General features: G+C 47.5%; 1 non-coding gene across 1 annotated transcript; it reads left to right on the top strand.

Annotated features, from left to right (window-relative positions):
• Positions 1-492: 492 nt before the first annotated feature.
• Positions 493-564, top strand: trnam-cau (transfer RNA methionine (anticodon CAU)). The gene has a single exon. It is a non-coding gene; the product is annotated as a tRNA-Met (tRNA).
• Positions 565-16,396: the final 15,832 nt, after the last annotated feature.

Raw genomic sequence — 16,396 nt, 5'->3', positions numbered from 1 at the left:
GTTTGAGCTTCTATGTCTTTACTGATTGAGTGTTGCGGCGAACAGCTGTTGAACAGCTGATGGGCGACTGAGGCGGCCCCTGATGCAGGAGACGGGCCAGGACCCGTTCAGAAGGTGGTGAATATTATTCTTGGTGTTTTTAGGGCATGTTCCCACCCATCTTCACGTGGGTGACAAAAATGGATTTTTTGTAAAGATTTCGGCGCGAGTTCGGCCTGTCAAATCCTGATCGGGGCCAGTTTGGTTGTGTTGTCTGCAGCGCCTGGCGCGCTCAGCGGGAGCGAGTCCGATCATTATAAAGGTGGGTCAAACAATTTAGGTTGAGACGAAGGACGGCACGGGCAGAGCAGACGCAGGTCTTCATTCCACCCGCAGAGCTGTAGAGCATGGATCATGTCAAGGACTAAATGAGGGGAAAGAGAGCAGGAGAGCAGGGCAGAGACAAAGACAGAGAATGCTCTCATAAAACAAGGACTGTTCCGTCAATGGTAGAGCAGAGTGGCGCAGAGGAAGCGTGCTGGGCCCATAACCCAGAGGTCGATGGATCGAAACCATCCTCTGCTAAAAGAAGAAAAATAAAATGAACCAGTGTCTTTAGAAATGCGTGTCTGTTAAAAAGAGGTTCATAAGGATTTTTTCTTCCTCCACAATCACCAACCATTGTGAGAGTTAACAACAGTCCACTTTCTGACCGAAGCAAAAGTAGACTTCAAAAGGTTTTTCTGATTCAACATAGCAGCTAAATTTCCATTTCCATTTCCTGAACAGGACAGGTTAAAAAAAAGGGAATGTCATGACTTCCTCTGTATGTTAGAATGTGAACGACTAAAAATGTTCATGCCCAGTTTTAAGTTAGAATTAAACTGAAAATACCAAAATCTCCCCTCTTCAATCCTGTCACTCAGTGTTGTAAACTGTTTCAAACAAATTCTACTGTTCAACAGTTCGAGTGTTTCAAATGAAGCTGAATGTTCTCCTCTACTTTCCTCAGTTGTGTTTCTTTCATGTCCTCCTGAGATCAAAGATAGAATTCCAGGTACAAATAAAGACACTATCAAAGCCCCCCTGATGACATCATCATCAATTCTGTCTTTGATCTGGAGGCTCTTGCTTTAATCTTGGCTTTGATCTGACTAATGTTTCCTGACAGGTTGCTGTTTGCACTCCAGAGCAACCAGTAGTTGATCCTATCAGACCAGTCTGATTAACGTAGCTTTTCACTGTCAGTGGAATCACTGGGAAAAGAAACTCCTCCTGTCAGATGAAGGCTTCACTGTGTTGAGGAGGGTTTGTTCAGATGATTCTGGAAGAATAAATCAAAACCTCATCATTGAACATGAACATTAATCACTGATGACTGTTTTAACTGAACCTACTGGATACTGTGGTGCCTGATGAGGAGACAACTTGGGTACAAAGTTGAAGAAGAGGGTTTTTGGAGAGGAGATTTAGATGAGATGGTTTCCAAATCAAATCGGTTGTCACAAGGGAAAGTCTGCATGGAAACACACACACACACACACACACACACACACACACAGAGTCCTACTGACTAACCCATGTTTTTCTTCACTTAAACCACCACTGGAGTATTGAAAGAGATTGCATGAGACACCATCAACTTACATTAAAAACCCCTGACTGCCTTTAATTCCCTCCTGGCTGCAGGAAATTAGACAGACCAGCCCCTAGAGCGGGGCTGCACGGTGGTGCAGTGGTCAGCACTGTGCCTTCACAGCAAGAAGGTTCTGGGTTCGGGTCCTGGCTCGGGCGTGGGATCTTTCTGTGTGGAGTTTGCATGTTCTCCCCGGGCCTGCGTGGGTTCTCTCCAGGTACTCCGGCTTCCTCCCACTGTCCAAAGACATGGACATTAGGGGACGAGGCTGATTGATACTCTAAATTGACCGTAGGCGTGAGCGTGAATGGTTGTTCGTCTGTGTGTTGGACCTGCGATGGACTGGTGACCTGTCCAGGGTGAACCCCGCCTCTCGCCCGTAGATGCTGGGATAGGCTCCAGCCCCCCCCCCCCCCCCTGACCCTTACTAGTAAGGAATAAGAGGAAGATGACGATGGATGGCCCATAGAGTGGAGGTGAGACCACAACCATGCTCTACAATCAATATTTACATCAAACCAGCAACAACTTAACCTGACTAAATATATACATGATTCCAGACTACTACACCAACTCAATCATACATCCACATAATCATTCAATGAACCTCGCCTGTGATTGTACCCCCTCTCCCATCTGGGAGCAAAGGTTTGCACCTACAGCTCTAAAGGAGCTTCCTTGGGCCACTCTCCCCTTTTGGCTCCACCCCCTTTAAGGAAACCACCAGGAAGAGGTGAGGACTGACGTGACGACTGAAACTGCCACATTTACATAAGACAAACTCGATCAACACTAAATACCAGGCCTTGCACAGTGATTCCCACTGACTGACACTGGGGTCTTCATTTTCCACAGGCAGGATGGCCGGTCCCCCTGTGCTTCCCAGGTCCCTCCCTGGAACACATGGCATAGCAAATGTTTCACATATTTGCTGATTCAATAAACCTTACCATTAACATGTGTGTGTGCCTCTAATTTACATAAACTGTTAATACCAAGACAAATGCTACCTTCAATTCATCATTTATGTCATGGAACCCTTGGTCTCCATTACATTGGTCAACCAGAGAAGCTTCAACTGGTGATGCTCATTCAACCATGCATGAAGGTCAACGTGCATCATCTGCTGTGCTCCTTAACAGGGGAATTAGCTCAAATGGTAGAGCGCTCGCTTAGCATGTGAGAGGTAGAGGGATCGATGCCCTCATTCTCCATTATACTTTAACTTGTTCTGTTGATCAGAAGAGCTGCTGGGTGATGAATGCTGATGTTTGTCCACTGCTGTGATAAAGTGTCCCCTGTTACTGAGATGAGGATGAACACCTGCTCAGGTCAAAGCTGCAATGAAGTAAAGTCATCACCCTGTAAAGCACCAAATAACAAAAGTTACACTTTACAAGTAGAACAGGTCCAGTTCCACACTCCTTAAATGAATTTACACCCAACAATTCTTCATGAGCAAGCACATCCTAGCTTAGGCCCAACTTTTCTTGGCGCTCTCCCAGATGCTTTGGAGCTTCTGGGGGAGCGCTAGTTGGGCCTAAGCCAGGAGCTAAGCTAAGCTGGTCTGCACCAGCTAGTGAGGGCTGGCTAGCTCTTGCAGCTTTTGGTGCAGAGCCGCTGCAGGTCCAATTCAACATCGCTAAGCCTCACCTCCAACACAACAAGAAAACTACATTTAACACACTTATCAGTATCACTAAAGGAGGCAGAGGAGGAACAAAACATGTGGCACTCTGAGCAGGAGAGAGGAGGACAAGAGGGAGAAGCCATCATTAGCTTAGCCTGTTTACAAGGCAGAAAGACTGTTGCTACAAGAATGATGGTCTTTTAAACTTCAGCCAAATAAAGCAAGTAGGTATTAATTTTTGGTGGGTAATTTGTCAACGAAATAAGGAATTAGCAGGGAGGATCACACTTTAGCGAACACAATGAAGCAAGGCTCTACGTTCAGCAACACAGAAAAAGGAGTTGAGGTCACACGCTTCCTGCAACCAGGGTCAAAAATCCAGGACGGACGAAGGGGAGGACAACAAAGACAAAGACACAAGAAACAGAGATAATAACCATAAACTCCATAACAACCATAACAAATATAACCATACAGAACATATATAACAAATATAACAAGAAAAGCATTAAAAAATGTCACCTCTGGTCAAATACTCTGATTTGCATTTGTGTCTCTCAGCATTTTCATTTTCATGTTAAAGCCTCCAGAATGAGGGGAGGGGTCAGGGGCAGTTTACTGTGTTGTCTGCAAACTGAATTACAGGAAACCTGAACTTCCACTGTCAATGTATCCAACTGATTCATAATTTTTTGATCTATACATAGATAACTTGTAGTTATTGCCCACACACTCACACACACACACACACACACACACACACACACACACACACACACACACACACACACACACACACACACACACATATTTTGTGAAACAACTCAGGAGACATTAGGTGTTTTACTTCGAGGGATTCATTCATGATAAATGAGCATGGAGGAGACCCAGTAATCATCAACACAAGCGTCACATGAGCAGGTCACCACCCACTTTTATTGATTGGTTCTTGTAAGAATCACTCCTAACGCCATCAGGATGTCATTTTTTGTCCTGCCCTGTCTCAACTGTTGGAGCACAGCTACAGCCTGAACTCTGCCACTACCTTATCCCTCCCTAACAACCTCATACAGACCCACTATCTGGACTAGCCTGACCCCCCTGACCCTCAGTCACTCGTAGCGCCTCCCACCGGAGGGAATAGGAGCATCGGTGAGCTCTGACTGTTGGGATGCACATCCATGTGATGGAAGAGCTGTTTTAAACAGGGAATCATTTGACCTCTTGACCTGTGTGGGCAGGTACAGAGGGACGATTCCATCATGAACAATAATATTACTAAACAAATGGGTCTTTAGCTTCTTTCTGAAGGCGTCCTCAGCGTCCTCATGTCCAGTGGGAGAGCGTTCCAGAGTCTAGGAGCTGCAAACTGGAAGGTTCACTCTCCTTCAGTGAGGCTGAATCCCTGTGGTCAGGGAGGATAAGGGACCCCACAGGTATCACTAAAGTGCTTTAGACTGCAAAGCACTCAGCTAATCAAGCTGGGATCAACTGCTGTGGTGATCAAGGTATCAACATATAGAACAAACAAAGAAAACAAAGTTGAGGAAAAGCACACAAAGAAAAAACTATGAACATAAACAGAACATCTTCTACACCAGATGTCACACGGCTCAGTAGACCTCTGGTTTGACCCTTAGCAGGTCCAGTCTCCAGGGTGCCCCCATCATTCTGCTTTTCAGTTGCAGGATATGCAGCAGAATCCCGTCGCTCCTCTGCAGAAGAACATATGAGAGCGTCTGCTTGCTCTTCTCTGGCTGGACGTAGGGGAGAGTCTGCTTGCTCTTCTCTGGCTGGACGTAGGGGAGAGTCTGTTTGCTCTTCTCTGGCTGGACGTAGGGGAGAGGCTGTTTGCTCCTCTCTGGCTGGACGTAGGGGAGAGTCTGCTTGCTCTTCTCTGGCTGGACGTAGGGGAGAGTCTGCTTGCTCTTCTCTGGCTGGACGTAGGGGAGAGTCTGCTTGCTCTTCTCTGGCAGGACGTAGGGGAGAGTCTGTTTGCTCTTCTCTGGCTGGACGTAGGGGAGAGTCTGCTTGCTCTTCTCTGGCTGGACGTAGGGGAGAGTCTGCTTGCTCTTCTCTGGCTGGACGTAGGGGAGAGTCTGTTTGCTCTTCTCTGGCTGGACGTAGGGGAGAGTCTGCTTGCTCTTCTCTGGCTGGACGTAGGGGAGAGTCTGTTTGCTCTTCTCCGGCTGGACGTAGGGGAGAGTCTGTTTGCTCTTCTCTGGCTGGACGTAGGGGAGAGTCTGCTTGCTCTTCTCTGGCTGGACGTAGGGGAGAGTCTGCTTGCTCTTCTCTGGCTGGACGTAGGGGAGAGTCTGTTTGCTCTTCTCTGGCTGGACGTAGGGGAGAGTCTGCTTGCTCTTCTCTGGCTGGACGTAGGGGAGAGTCTGCTTGCTCTTCTCTGGCTGGACGTAGAGGAGAGTCTGTTTGCTCTTCTCTGGCTGGACATAGGGGAGAGTCTGCTTGCTCTTCTCTGGCTGGACGTAGGGGAGAGTCTGTTTGCTCTTCTCTGGCTGGACGTAGGGGAGAGTCTGCTTGCTCTTCAGAAGTTTGCTGGACCTTCACTTGAAGGTTATGATTTTCCTCTTTCAAACAGCTTTTTAAATCATGAAGATTTCCCAGGATTTCCCTCTGAGCACTGCTCCTTTTCTTCTTTTGTGTTCTCACTGCACATAGAAGACTCTGAACTTCACCGTTCAGACTGTCACTCTTTGTGGGGTCCTGGTCCTTCCTTGATTCAAGGTGGGCCAACTCTGCAGTGAAGGTCTCTGTCTCCTGAGATGCAGTAGAAACTCGTCTCCTCAAACATCCATTTTCTTCCTCTCTCTACTCACTCTGGGACCTCAGCTGTTCAAGAGTCGCCTTCTTCTCAGTGAGTTCTTGTCTCATTTTTTTCTTCTCTGCTTGGATGGAGTTGAGCTCACACTTGAGGTCACACTTCTCCTTGTAAACCATCTTCACCTGAAGCTGAAGATTGTGGAGTTGTGTGTTCAGGTCTCTGATCTTAGTCTGGTTCTCCTCTCTCACAGATTCAAGGTTGCCCACCATGGCAGACATGTTCTCTACCAGCTGATATGCAATGATCTTCTCTTGTCCAAGACTAGAAACCTGTCCCCACAAATTCTGGTTTTCTGTCCATCTCTTGTCACACAGAGACTGAAGCTGATCAAGTGCACTTTTCTTCTCTGTCAGGTCTTCCTCAAGACATTTCATCTCCACCTGTTCACTCTCCCTCAGAGACTGAACCTGGGTCAGCTCTTTTCTGAGCTCATTGTTCTCTCCATCAACCTTCCTCCCCTCACACTGAAGACTGTGGACTGTTGCGTTCAGATCTTCTATCTGAGTCTGGTTCTTGTCCTGGACCGTTTGGAGGTTGGCCACCACAGCAGTGAGGTTCTGGAGCTCCTGGATTGCTCTTTTATTCTCATGTTCAAGAGTAGAAACTTGTTCCCTCAAATTCAGGTTTTCTGCCTGTGTGTTGTCACACAGAGACTGAAGCTGCTCAAGGGCAGCTTTCTTCTCAGTCAGGTCCTCCTGCTCTGTCAGCCTGAGAGATGGAGGAGCAGGATCACATTGACCAGGATCATTCAGTGGATAAATCCAGCTCCTACTGAGATCCACCAGATCTCTGAATGCTCCAACTACACAATCCAATGGAGTCATAGCCTTCTGTTCTGGGTTGATCTGAAGATCTTGAGCCAGACTAAATCTCCTGGAACTGTCAAGTCTTTAAAGACCAAAACTGCCCCATAAAAGTGGAGTCTGGATTCTTTTCTAGAATGAGACGGCAATGACAGTCCTGCAGAGTGACATCACTGACATGACTGATGACTTCAGTCACATGACTGGAGGACAGTGTAGATACCAATGTAGAGGTTGGGGAAATAGTCTCTGAGAATCCAGCTTGAAGCCACGCCCTCCTTGTTCTTCAAAAACCCAAACAGCGACCATCAGTCTCCCTCCAATCCTGTACTTGGGTTCAGTGTTGCTGTTCCATTTTGCAGCAGTAGGTGTCGCTGTGATACCAGGTTCAGTTCAAGATTCCCAACTCCAGCTCATATTGGTGACCTCAGTACCAGGGTAAAATGGCGCTTCAGTGGATCATGTGATCAACTCATGTCTGTCCTCACTGCTCCACAGGTCTGTCAAATGTTCTGTAAAATACTTGGACCCAGCAGAGCTGCTAGATTAGGAGTTGATGGAGTCGTTGCAGATACCAGGGTCCAAAGTCCAGCTTGAACCTGGTTTGTGCAGCTCTTTGTCAAGCTAGCAGCCATTCTTTTCACTGCCAAGCTAAAGTGACTTCTGTCAACAAAGGTCAACATACAAAAGGATATTTCTACTGGCAGTTCAAGATTTTGATCAAACTCCTTTTTCAGAGCTGGAACCTTCCTCTTGTGTCAGCTTTCTGTTCCCATCTCTATGGTAACGGTCAGTTTTGACCCACGTCTTCAATCAGCTGTCAAATAAACTAAAACAATTTTCTATCCTCCAAGTTGTTTCCATCTCTTGGTGACCTTGTTAGGCTTCCTTATCCATGGAAATATTGGTTTGAATATTTAGTTGTGGGCCTCTGGACCTTTTTTTAGTCACTAAACCCTCGATTTCAGTTAAAAAATGGTAAAATGAACCTCAAGAAAATCCTAGAAATGAACCAAAGGTTGTTGTGTTTCCTGACCGTTACTGAGGGTGTTAGAACACATCTCTGACATGGACTGGTTTGATTTAGTATTCATTTTAATATCATTAACTATTGGAACATCAATGGTGTTATGGGTCAGTTTGGACCCTCATATATTTACTTCAAGAAAAAGAGAAAGAAGTCTCTTTTTCAGCAACAGAACTTTAATACAAACACAAAATGAAAAGCAGAACAAGCCAGAACCCAAAATGTGGATTTGGAAGGTCAACAAACAACAACCAGTCAAGCAAACCAAACCAACAGAAACCACTTACTGTTTCAAAACCAGTAAAAAACAAAAACAGAGGAAAAGTCTCTGTGTGTAAGAACATGCATGTATGTGTGTGTGTGTGTGTGTGTGTGTGTGTGTGTGTGTGTGTGTGTGTGTGTGTGTGTGTGTGTGTCAAATACTGACCCACTTCTTTTGCCAACATGAGCCCACAGTGGTGGTGTCTCCAAAGAGGTGGAGCTCTGTCCTTCACCTGCTAGGTTCCAGCAGGCAGCTCAGGTCTAGTTTTCTTCACTGAGCCACCATGATGAGTTTCCTCTGAGAAGTTCTTGTCCAATGTCCCCAGTCTGAGACCCCAGCTCCACCCCATGGACAGCCTCCTGGATGATGTCCTCAAGCAGCATCCCTGTTTGTCTCCTGACTGCAGCTGGATGCCCTCAAAACCCTTAGACAGAGACAACCAGCACTGGCATCATTTTAATGCCACTGTTCAACAGTGAATCTGCTGGTTTCCTGTTTTTAGGAGCTGATGGGAGCTGCACAGAGAAGCTCTTTGAGACAGGAACCATTCAGAGCTCCACCCTGCTTCTTCCAGCAGGATCCACAGATCCACCAACACACCAGCTGCCTGATGTCCATAGCCTATGCCAGTATCTTCAGGCGAGAGGCAGGGTTCACCCTGGACAGGTCACCAGTCCATCGCAGGTCCAACACATAGAGACAGACAACCATTCGCTCTCACAGTCACACCTACAGTCAATTTAGAGTCTGGATTAACCTGGTCCCCTCTTGATGTCTTTGGACTGTGGGAGGAAGCTGGAGTACCAGAGAGAACCCACACAGGAACAGGAGAACATGGAGACTCACACAGAGAGATCCTGTGCTGGAGCCGGGACTGGAACCAGGAACCTTCTTGCTGTGAGGAGACAGTGCTGACCACTGCACCACCGTGCAGCCCTGGATGGGACACATTCCCATGAAAATGCTGCTTTTATTGTGAGGCTTGGCCTCCAAATAGTCCACACATTCAACTCTGATGTCATCAGATCAGAAGGTGGCAGTGTTGTGTCTGTTTGTGTGTCTCTGGTTCCTCTTCCTGCCTCTGCTGTCTTCTTTCAGGTCTTCTTGATGATCCGGCTTCTTCTCCTCCATCGAGGGGTTGCTCTCACCGAGTGGAAGCCTTGTAAACCTGGTGATTCCAAGATGGCTGCTGCGTTCATTCCTCGTTACTGTTATGGTGTTGATTCACTCCACGCCCACATTGTTGTGCTGATTAGAGAAAAAGGTTATGTTTCCATCCAAGTGTCCTGCATAACTCTCAGCTAGTAACTTAACATAAGAGGTAACTTGGTGTGCAGATTAGAAAATACTTGAAGTGAGAAAATACTTGAAGTGGGAAGACTGAGAATACTTCAATATGTGAGCCTGTGTACTTGAGCTTTGGCCTTGTTTCAGTGTCAGGAACCAATCAGAGCAGCCTCCTCCTGACTAAACAGCTCTACTCATCAAGCCCCTGACCCCAGACTCTTCTTGGTGAACTGATCAGAGATCAGATTAGTAGAGAAGCAGTGACACAAAGGGAAACTTCCTCATTCCCTGAACGCAGCTCCATCAAACAGAGCAATGCTAACTGTTCACCTGCAGTGTTGTTCAAGAGGGGTGGAGAGAGCAGGGAGGAAGAGAGGTGGAGAGAAGAGCACGGGGTCTCCATCCAGGGATCTGCTGTTATTTTCTCAGCCCCCCTTCTCCCTTCCTTCCTGCTCACACACTTTGTCACGTGGACACGTGTTATTTGTAAATGGAAAGCTGCCAGAGTTCAACAGGTCTGAGTTTTCTCTCCAGTTTGACGGCCAAATTTGGTCAAATAATTGGAGATGAAGAGGAAGAGAGCTTTGTATCGTCCACGTTTGTGAGGAAGATCTTTTCATGCCATCACGGAGGAATCGCTCTCTTGATTTCTTTTGTTTTTGAAAGAAAGATATGGTCAGTTCCAAAAATTGGATCATTGTGATTGACAGGACCAGGCTCAGACACAGGACAGAAGCAGGGTTCACGGCAAGGGACGTTGATGTTCTTGTACTCCGAGCAGAGAAACCAAACGGCTGCAAACGTATCCACTAAATCTAGACTATCGGATAAAACTTTCAAAAACTCTCAGAGGCTGAAGAACACAAGACAGGCACGGCTGCATTAACAAGGTAGAGGCTGTGGCAGGAACTGTGCATCAACGGGCTGGAGTGAGCACACAAGGACGAGACAGGAGTGAAGGGTGGATGAGGCGTCATGAAGCCTGTGGACGCCATGACACTGTGTTACTGTCACTGAATACTGACACCTGCTGGACTGTAAACTTCCCTGCAGGCTTGACCGACTGAACTGACACTGATTTGATGACCCGTGAACACAATGAGATCATTGAAGTCTTTGCGTTCATACTGGATCGTTCCATGTCTTTGAACAATGGGACCATGATGTGAAAGTCTCAGTGAAAGTGATGGGAATGAGGACGCTTTGTTTTTACAAATTTTATTAAAAAAATAAGTTTTTCCAACGTTTTCAAATCAAGTCTGTTGGGTTTCTTGAAGCGATTTCTCCTGCCGTGGAGCTCCAACAGACGCGCGAACCAGAGGGAGGAAACCACGGCGTTTCACTGCTTTACATTTAGAATCTCACGCCAAGCCGGAGAAGCAGGTCCTGAATCAGTCACGTGGTCACTGCCGGCTGAAGAGGCTTCGGACGTCACCACATACGTCATCAATACGCGCTTCACAAAACGAGAAGAAGACGCAGGAAGCTTTGAACACCACAAGGAAAGAAGGAGAAGTCCGTGAACCCCCGGCCTCGGTCTTTGTCTCCTGAAGGCTGAGTGGCGCCGGTAGAACCTCAACATGTGCGCCGCGCAGCTGCTGCGGGTGTCGGTCCAGGAGCGGATCCTCGCCGCCGCTGAAGACTTCCTGCTGCAGCTGGGAGAAGGAGACTCAGCGGCTGGAGTCCCGGTGCTGAGAGCGCTGCTCACCGAGCGGCTGGCGGCGGCCGCGGAGCAGATCGTGGCTCTGCTGGAGGAAACCGTGGCGGAGTACGAGCGGGAGAACCGCCGGCAGAGGTTGCTGCTCGATGCCGTGCTGAAGCCCCGAGTCAGGCTGGACAGAGCAGGTGAGTCCCCGCAGGGACCTGCTGCATCGTTCCCAACATAAAGGGAGGTTTTAGTAGCTCAGGAAACAAAGTCCAGGAATTCTAGCTGGAGCTTCATCAGACCAAGTGGTCCAGACCAGCTGGAAAAACCCCTGAGACAAAGTCAAAGAGCAGGCAGCACAATGTTGGTGGGACTCAGTCAGCGCACACACACACACACACACACACACACACACACACACACACACACACACACACACACACACTCACCTCAGCAGTCTCTCTGTCTCCTGCAGCAAGTCACATGATATGCAAAGGAGTCCCGTCAGAATTCACTAAAGTTACAGCAGCTTTAGTGGACAAACTACAAAGGTAGAACTCCTGGAGACACCAGTGAAGCTCTGTTGATCATTTTAATGCAGTTTCAGTCCAGATCCAGAGTCCAGATCCAACTTTGCTCAGCTCCAACCCAGACTGTTACTGTCAGGATTGTTGTGTCAGAAAGAGGTGGAGGAGAGGAATCAGTGATGGAGACTCAGGTATGGATGGAGAACCTCTTGATTGACAGCAGCCCTGCTAACAACACAGTCAGAGATGTCTTCCAACGAGACAGAACACAGCTTTATACTGAAGACAGGCTGTGTGTGTGTGTGTGTGTGTGTGTTTGGCTTGATGATCTACCAGGAAGGGATGGTCATTCCCAGATTGTTCTTATCTTGGACCTTGGCTGACTGTACGTGGGTGTGCAGGGACGTGCTGGGCCCCTAATTCAGTCCAGGAAGTTCAACTACTGAGGCCCTCAGCCGCGCGCCAGCGAGAGCATTTTAGGAGACTTGAGGTGTGAGTCACTGTCAGTGGTCAATGTTAAGAACACTCCCATTGACAGGCATCAGAAGCATGTTACCATTGAACTGAACCAAGACAAGACCAAGCTGAGGGGACATTCACACTGTGTTGCTAACTCCTGCTAACTGAGTCGTGTGTGACAGGCTGGCCCAGCATGCTGTGCATGTTGGTGTCCTTGTGTCGTTCTTCTGTAGGCTGCTACGGTGCTACCTTGTTAAAAGATGATCCTGTAGACTGGAAATTATATCAGCCCATTAAAAACAACCTTTTTTTCTCCACTGCCCGGTTGGCCTGGGCTGGACCGGCCATTAGGGAATCATTCCACTTCTCCCAGTGGCCAGCACCTCCCTGGCTGTGAGTGTAGGTGGGCTGACATGTTTAGCATCGGTACAGGTTCCCTCTGGTTCTAGGGACTGAACTCTCTTTCTCCTACAGGGTCTCATTCTAGAAATGAACATTCTGACTCGCAGATGTGATCATGAATGGACAAAACCATTCAGCAGAGGGGACCTATGACCTTTGACCTGGGTGACCCAACGTTGATCCAAACATCTGAAGCCAGCGTTTCTGTTCCCAGTTTGCTGACTGGTCGTCAGTAGCAGGACGTCTCTTTTCATTGAGTTGATTTCTGTTTCTGTCTGTTGCTCCGCTGTTTCAGAGTCAAATGAAGAGATTTCTGATGTTGCTGTTTGTGTCCTGCAGATGTGGAGCAGCTGCTGGTGATTAAAGAAGAGGTTCCCCCTGAGCTGCAGGACCCAGAGCCCCCCCACATTAAAGAGGAGTGGGAGGAGCTCTGGACCAGTGAGGAGGGAGGGCAGCTTCAAGGACAGGAGGAGGCTGATATCACCACGTTCCCCTTCACTCTGGTCCCTGTGAAGAGTGAAGGAGACGAAGAGAAACCTCAGTTCCCACAGCTTCACCAGAGTCTAACTGAGGAGAACTTGAAAGAAGAGTCTCTGAGCAGCAGCCCAGTTCATCCTCTGAAAACAGAAGCTGATGGAGAAGAGTGTGGAGGACCAGAACCACAACCAGAACCAGCCAGCAAGGTAGATCCAGATCCACTTGTACAACCCCAGACTGAAGACCAGATGTCAGACTCTTCTGAAGCTGAGCCTGAAGTCAGTGAGGATGATTGGGTCAGACCTGATAACACGGCCACCTCTGAGCACAAGGAACCCTTTGGCTCAAGGAGGAATTTGCTTCAGAAACTGAGCCTAGGACAGGAAGTGACTCATTGCAGCTCAAAAGAGCAAAAAGTAAAGACTGAAAGAGAATCAGAGATCATCAGGAACGTGAACTTTGGTCCTTCTGAATCTGAGACAGAAGTCAGGAAGGATGAGCGTCCCTTTAGGTGCTCAACATGCAGTAAAGGTTTTAGAAACAGAAGGAGTTTGGATGTACACATGAGAACACACACTGGGGAGAAACCGTTCCCATGCTCAGTTTGTGGAGGAAGGTTTTCAGAAAAGGGATATCTGAAAAGACACATGAGAACACACACAGGGGAGAAACCATTCTCCTGCTCAGTTTGTGGCACAAGATTTTCAGAAAAGGGGCATCTGAAAAGACACATGAGAACGCACACTGGGGAGAAACCATTCCCATGCTCAGTTTGTGGCACAAGATTCTCAGTTAAGGAACATCTAGAATCACACATGAGAATGCACACAGGGGAGAAACCATATCCCTGCTCAGTTTGTGGCACAAGATTTTCAGAAAGGGGGCATCTGAAAAGACACATGAGAACACACACTGGGGAGAAACCATATCCCTCTTCAGTTTGTTGCAAAAGATTCTCAGTTAAGGGAGATCTGAAAACACACATGAGAACACACACTGGGGAGAAACCATTTCCCTGCTCAGTTTGTGGCAGAAAGTTTTCAGAAAAGGGATATCTGAATAGACACATGAGAACACACACTGGGGAGAAACCATTCCCCTGCTCCGTTTGTGGCACAAGATTTTCAGAAAAGGGGCATCTGAAAAGACACATGAGAACGCACACTGGGGAGAAACCATATCCCTGCTCACTTTGTGGCAAAAGATTCTCAGTTCAGGGAGATCTGAAAACACACACGAGAACTCATACTGGGGAGAAACCATTCCCCTGCTCAGTTTGTGGTAAAAGATTCTCAGAAAAGGGACATCTGAAAAGACACATGAGAACGCACACTGGGAAGAAACCACCTTTGCAAGACGTGGCTTTGAAGCGTGACAAGAGTGGGAGACGCAGGTTGACGGCCAAAAAATAAATTTATTTCATGAAAAAACACAACCATGAACCAAAATTGAACTCAGACAACAATGTGATGTGAACATCAGTCCAGTTGGTGGTGTGGGTTCATGTGTGCATGTGTGTAAGGGAGGTGGAAAGAAGAGATGTTGTCTGCTGAAAGTCGAAGTCATAATGGATGAGGAGGAAGAGAGGCTCCCGGCCAGCAAGGCGGGTTCTGTATGTAGAGAGCACCGGGCCCAGGAGCTTCAACTAGGAGGAACGAACGGCCCCCCACCCTCCAGATACCTGCTGCAACACAAGGAACAGCATGAAAGGCACCAGCCACGGGACCTTTATACCCCCCCCCCCCCCCACACACACACACACACACACACACACACCCTCAAGAAAGAGGTCCGGAAGCAAGTCACGGCACCTGAAAGTACCTGAAATGCATTTTTTTTAAAAGCCAAAATGATAATGAACCAAACCCCCTCAAACCATGTACATCACCCATTGTTCTGTACAGATGAGGTAAACCTATCAGGAGGTGAACCAGTGGCTCCTCCGGTGGTCCAGCATCTCTTGTCCCAAGGTACCGCATTGACCGGTGCACCCAGAAAGCAATGATGTAGGAGGCTAGGAAAAGACAAGAGGAGAACCAGAGAGAGGAAAACAGTTCACTGTCAATTTCCACACTGAAGGAACTCTAGACAACGCGTCCACCACCACTTTGTTGGTCCCCTTCACACAGGAACTATCCAGTGTGACTGCAGGAACAGAGACAAAGAGAGGAGAAAACACAGCAGGAAAGAAACAGGATGAAGCTGAAATCATGGAGCCACCATTGGACAGGAGGGTGTGAGGGCTGATCTGATTTCTCTGAGGTCACCATCAAAGATCCACTTGGCACCAAGTACTGATCTTTATATTGATGTATTGATCCCTGATCAAACACTGAATTGTCTTTGAGATGTGTGAAAATAAATGAGTGGGCGGAGTCTCTGATATCAGTGATGTCATCCAGCTGATGGAGACATATGTGACATCAGCTGGAGCCTCTGGTGAAGTACCTTTAGTAGTAGTACACATGCAGTACACGCTCAGGACCGGCTCCTACACTTCCTACTACGCTCAGGCAGGGTGCTGTGCTGCTGGGCACCACTCAAACAAATACATGGTTCCTATGGGAGGAATTGGTTGGATTTCCGGTGGATCAGGACCAGGACTGAAGTTGGTCCCTGACCGTCCTGGAGGGGCGGCTGTAACATAGGATGAGTTTTCACAGTGAAGGTCTTCTTCTTCTACAGCTGAATTAAAGTGTAAACAGCCGTCTACACACCTTTAACTGTCCTTATAAACTTGTCTTTTAATAAACTTTCTGTCCTCTTTTAAAGTCGTCAGTGCTTTTGTTTCCATGTAGAGGCTCTACTTGATCACCACCCTTGTGTTTGACTATTTGGAGTGGATGTTCTCTACTAGGAGTGCCACGATAGGTCGTGCTAGAGCTGTAAAACTGTTTTGCGATAACTGATAGGTCATTTTTCTAGTCATACAATCAAGGGCACATTTCAATCTCTGAAAAAGCCATTCTTCTCTTCTTGACTGTAGTCATTTATTTTCAACACAAGATGGCGCTCTGAACTATGTAGTGGTCTGCACTCTGACCCGCGTCAGTCACCCCTCCCTTCCTGTTAATTTGTTGACATTTCAGAGCGAGCACATGGAAGATGGACACTAATTCATACAACATTGAAATCGAAGATGTCCCCATTTCTTTTAAATCCCTTGTATGGCACCATTTCGGTTTCCCAGTTGAGAAGAAAAATGGAGAACGAGTTGCAGACAAAACAGGAACGATCTGCAAACTTTGCAAGACGATTTGCCGTACACCCTTTCTAACACGTCCAACATGCAGTCATATGCAGCTCCACCACAGAGAAATTAAATTAGCGCCTGCTACTGCAAACAGAGCATCACTCCCCAAAGGCCAGACGACGCTGACAACCAGATTTGCCCCTCAACTTCCACCATCAAGTCCAAGAGCG

Source organism: Aulostomus chinensis, chromosome 1, assembly GCF_037954235.1.
Source record: "Aulostomus chinensis isolate RoL2024-O1b breed Wild chromosome 1, RoL_Achi_v1.0, whole genome shotgun sequence".
Taxonomy (NCBI): domain Eukaryota; kingdom Metazoa; phylum Chordata; class Actinopteri; order Syngnathiformes; family Aulostomidae; genus Aulostomus; species Aulostomus chinensis.
The sequence above is the reverse complement of the archived record's forward strand: the minus strand, read 5'-3'. Positions and strand labels throughout refer to the sequence as shown.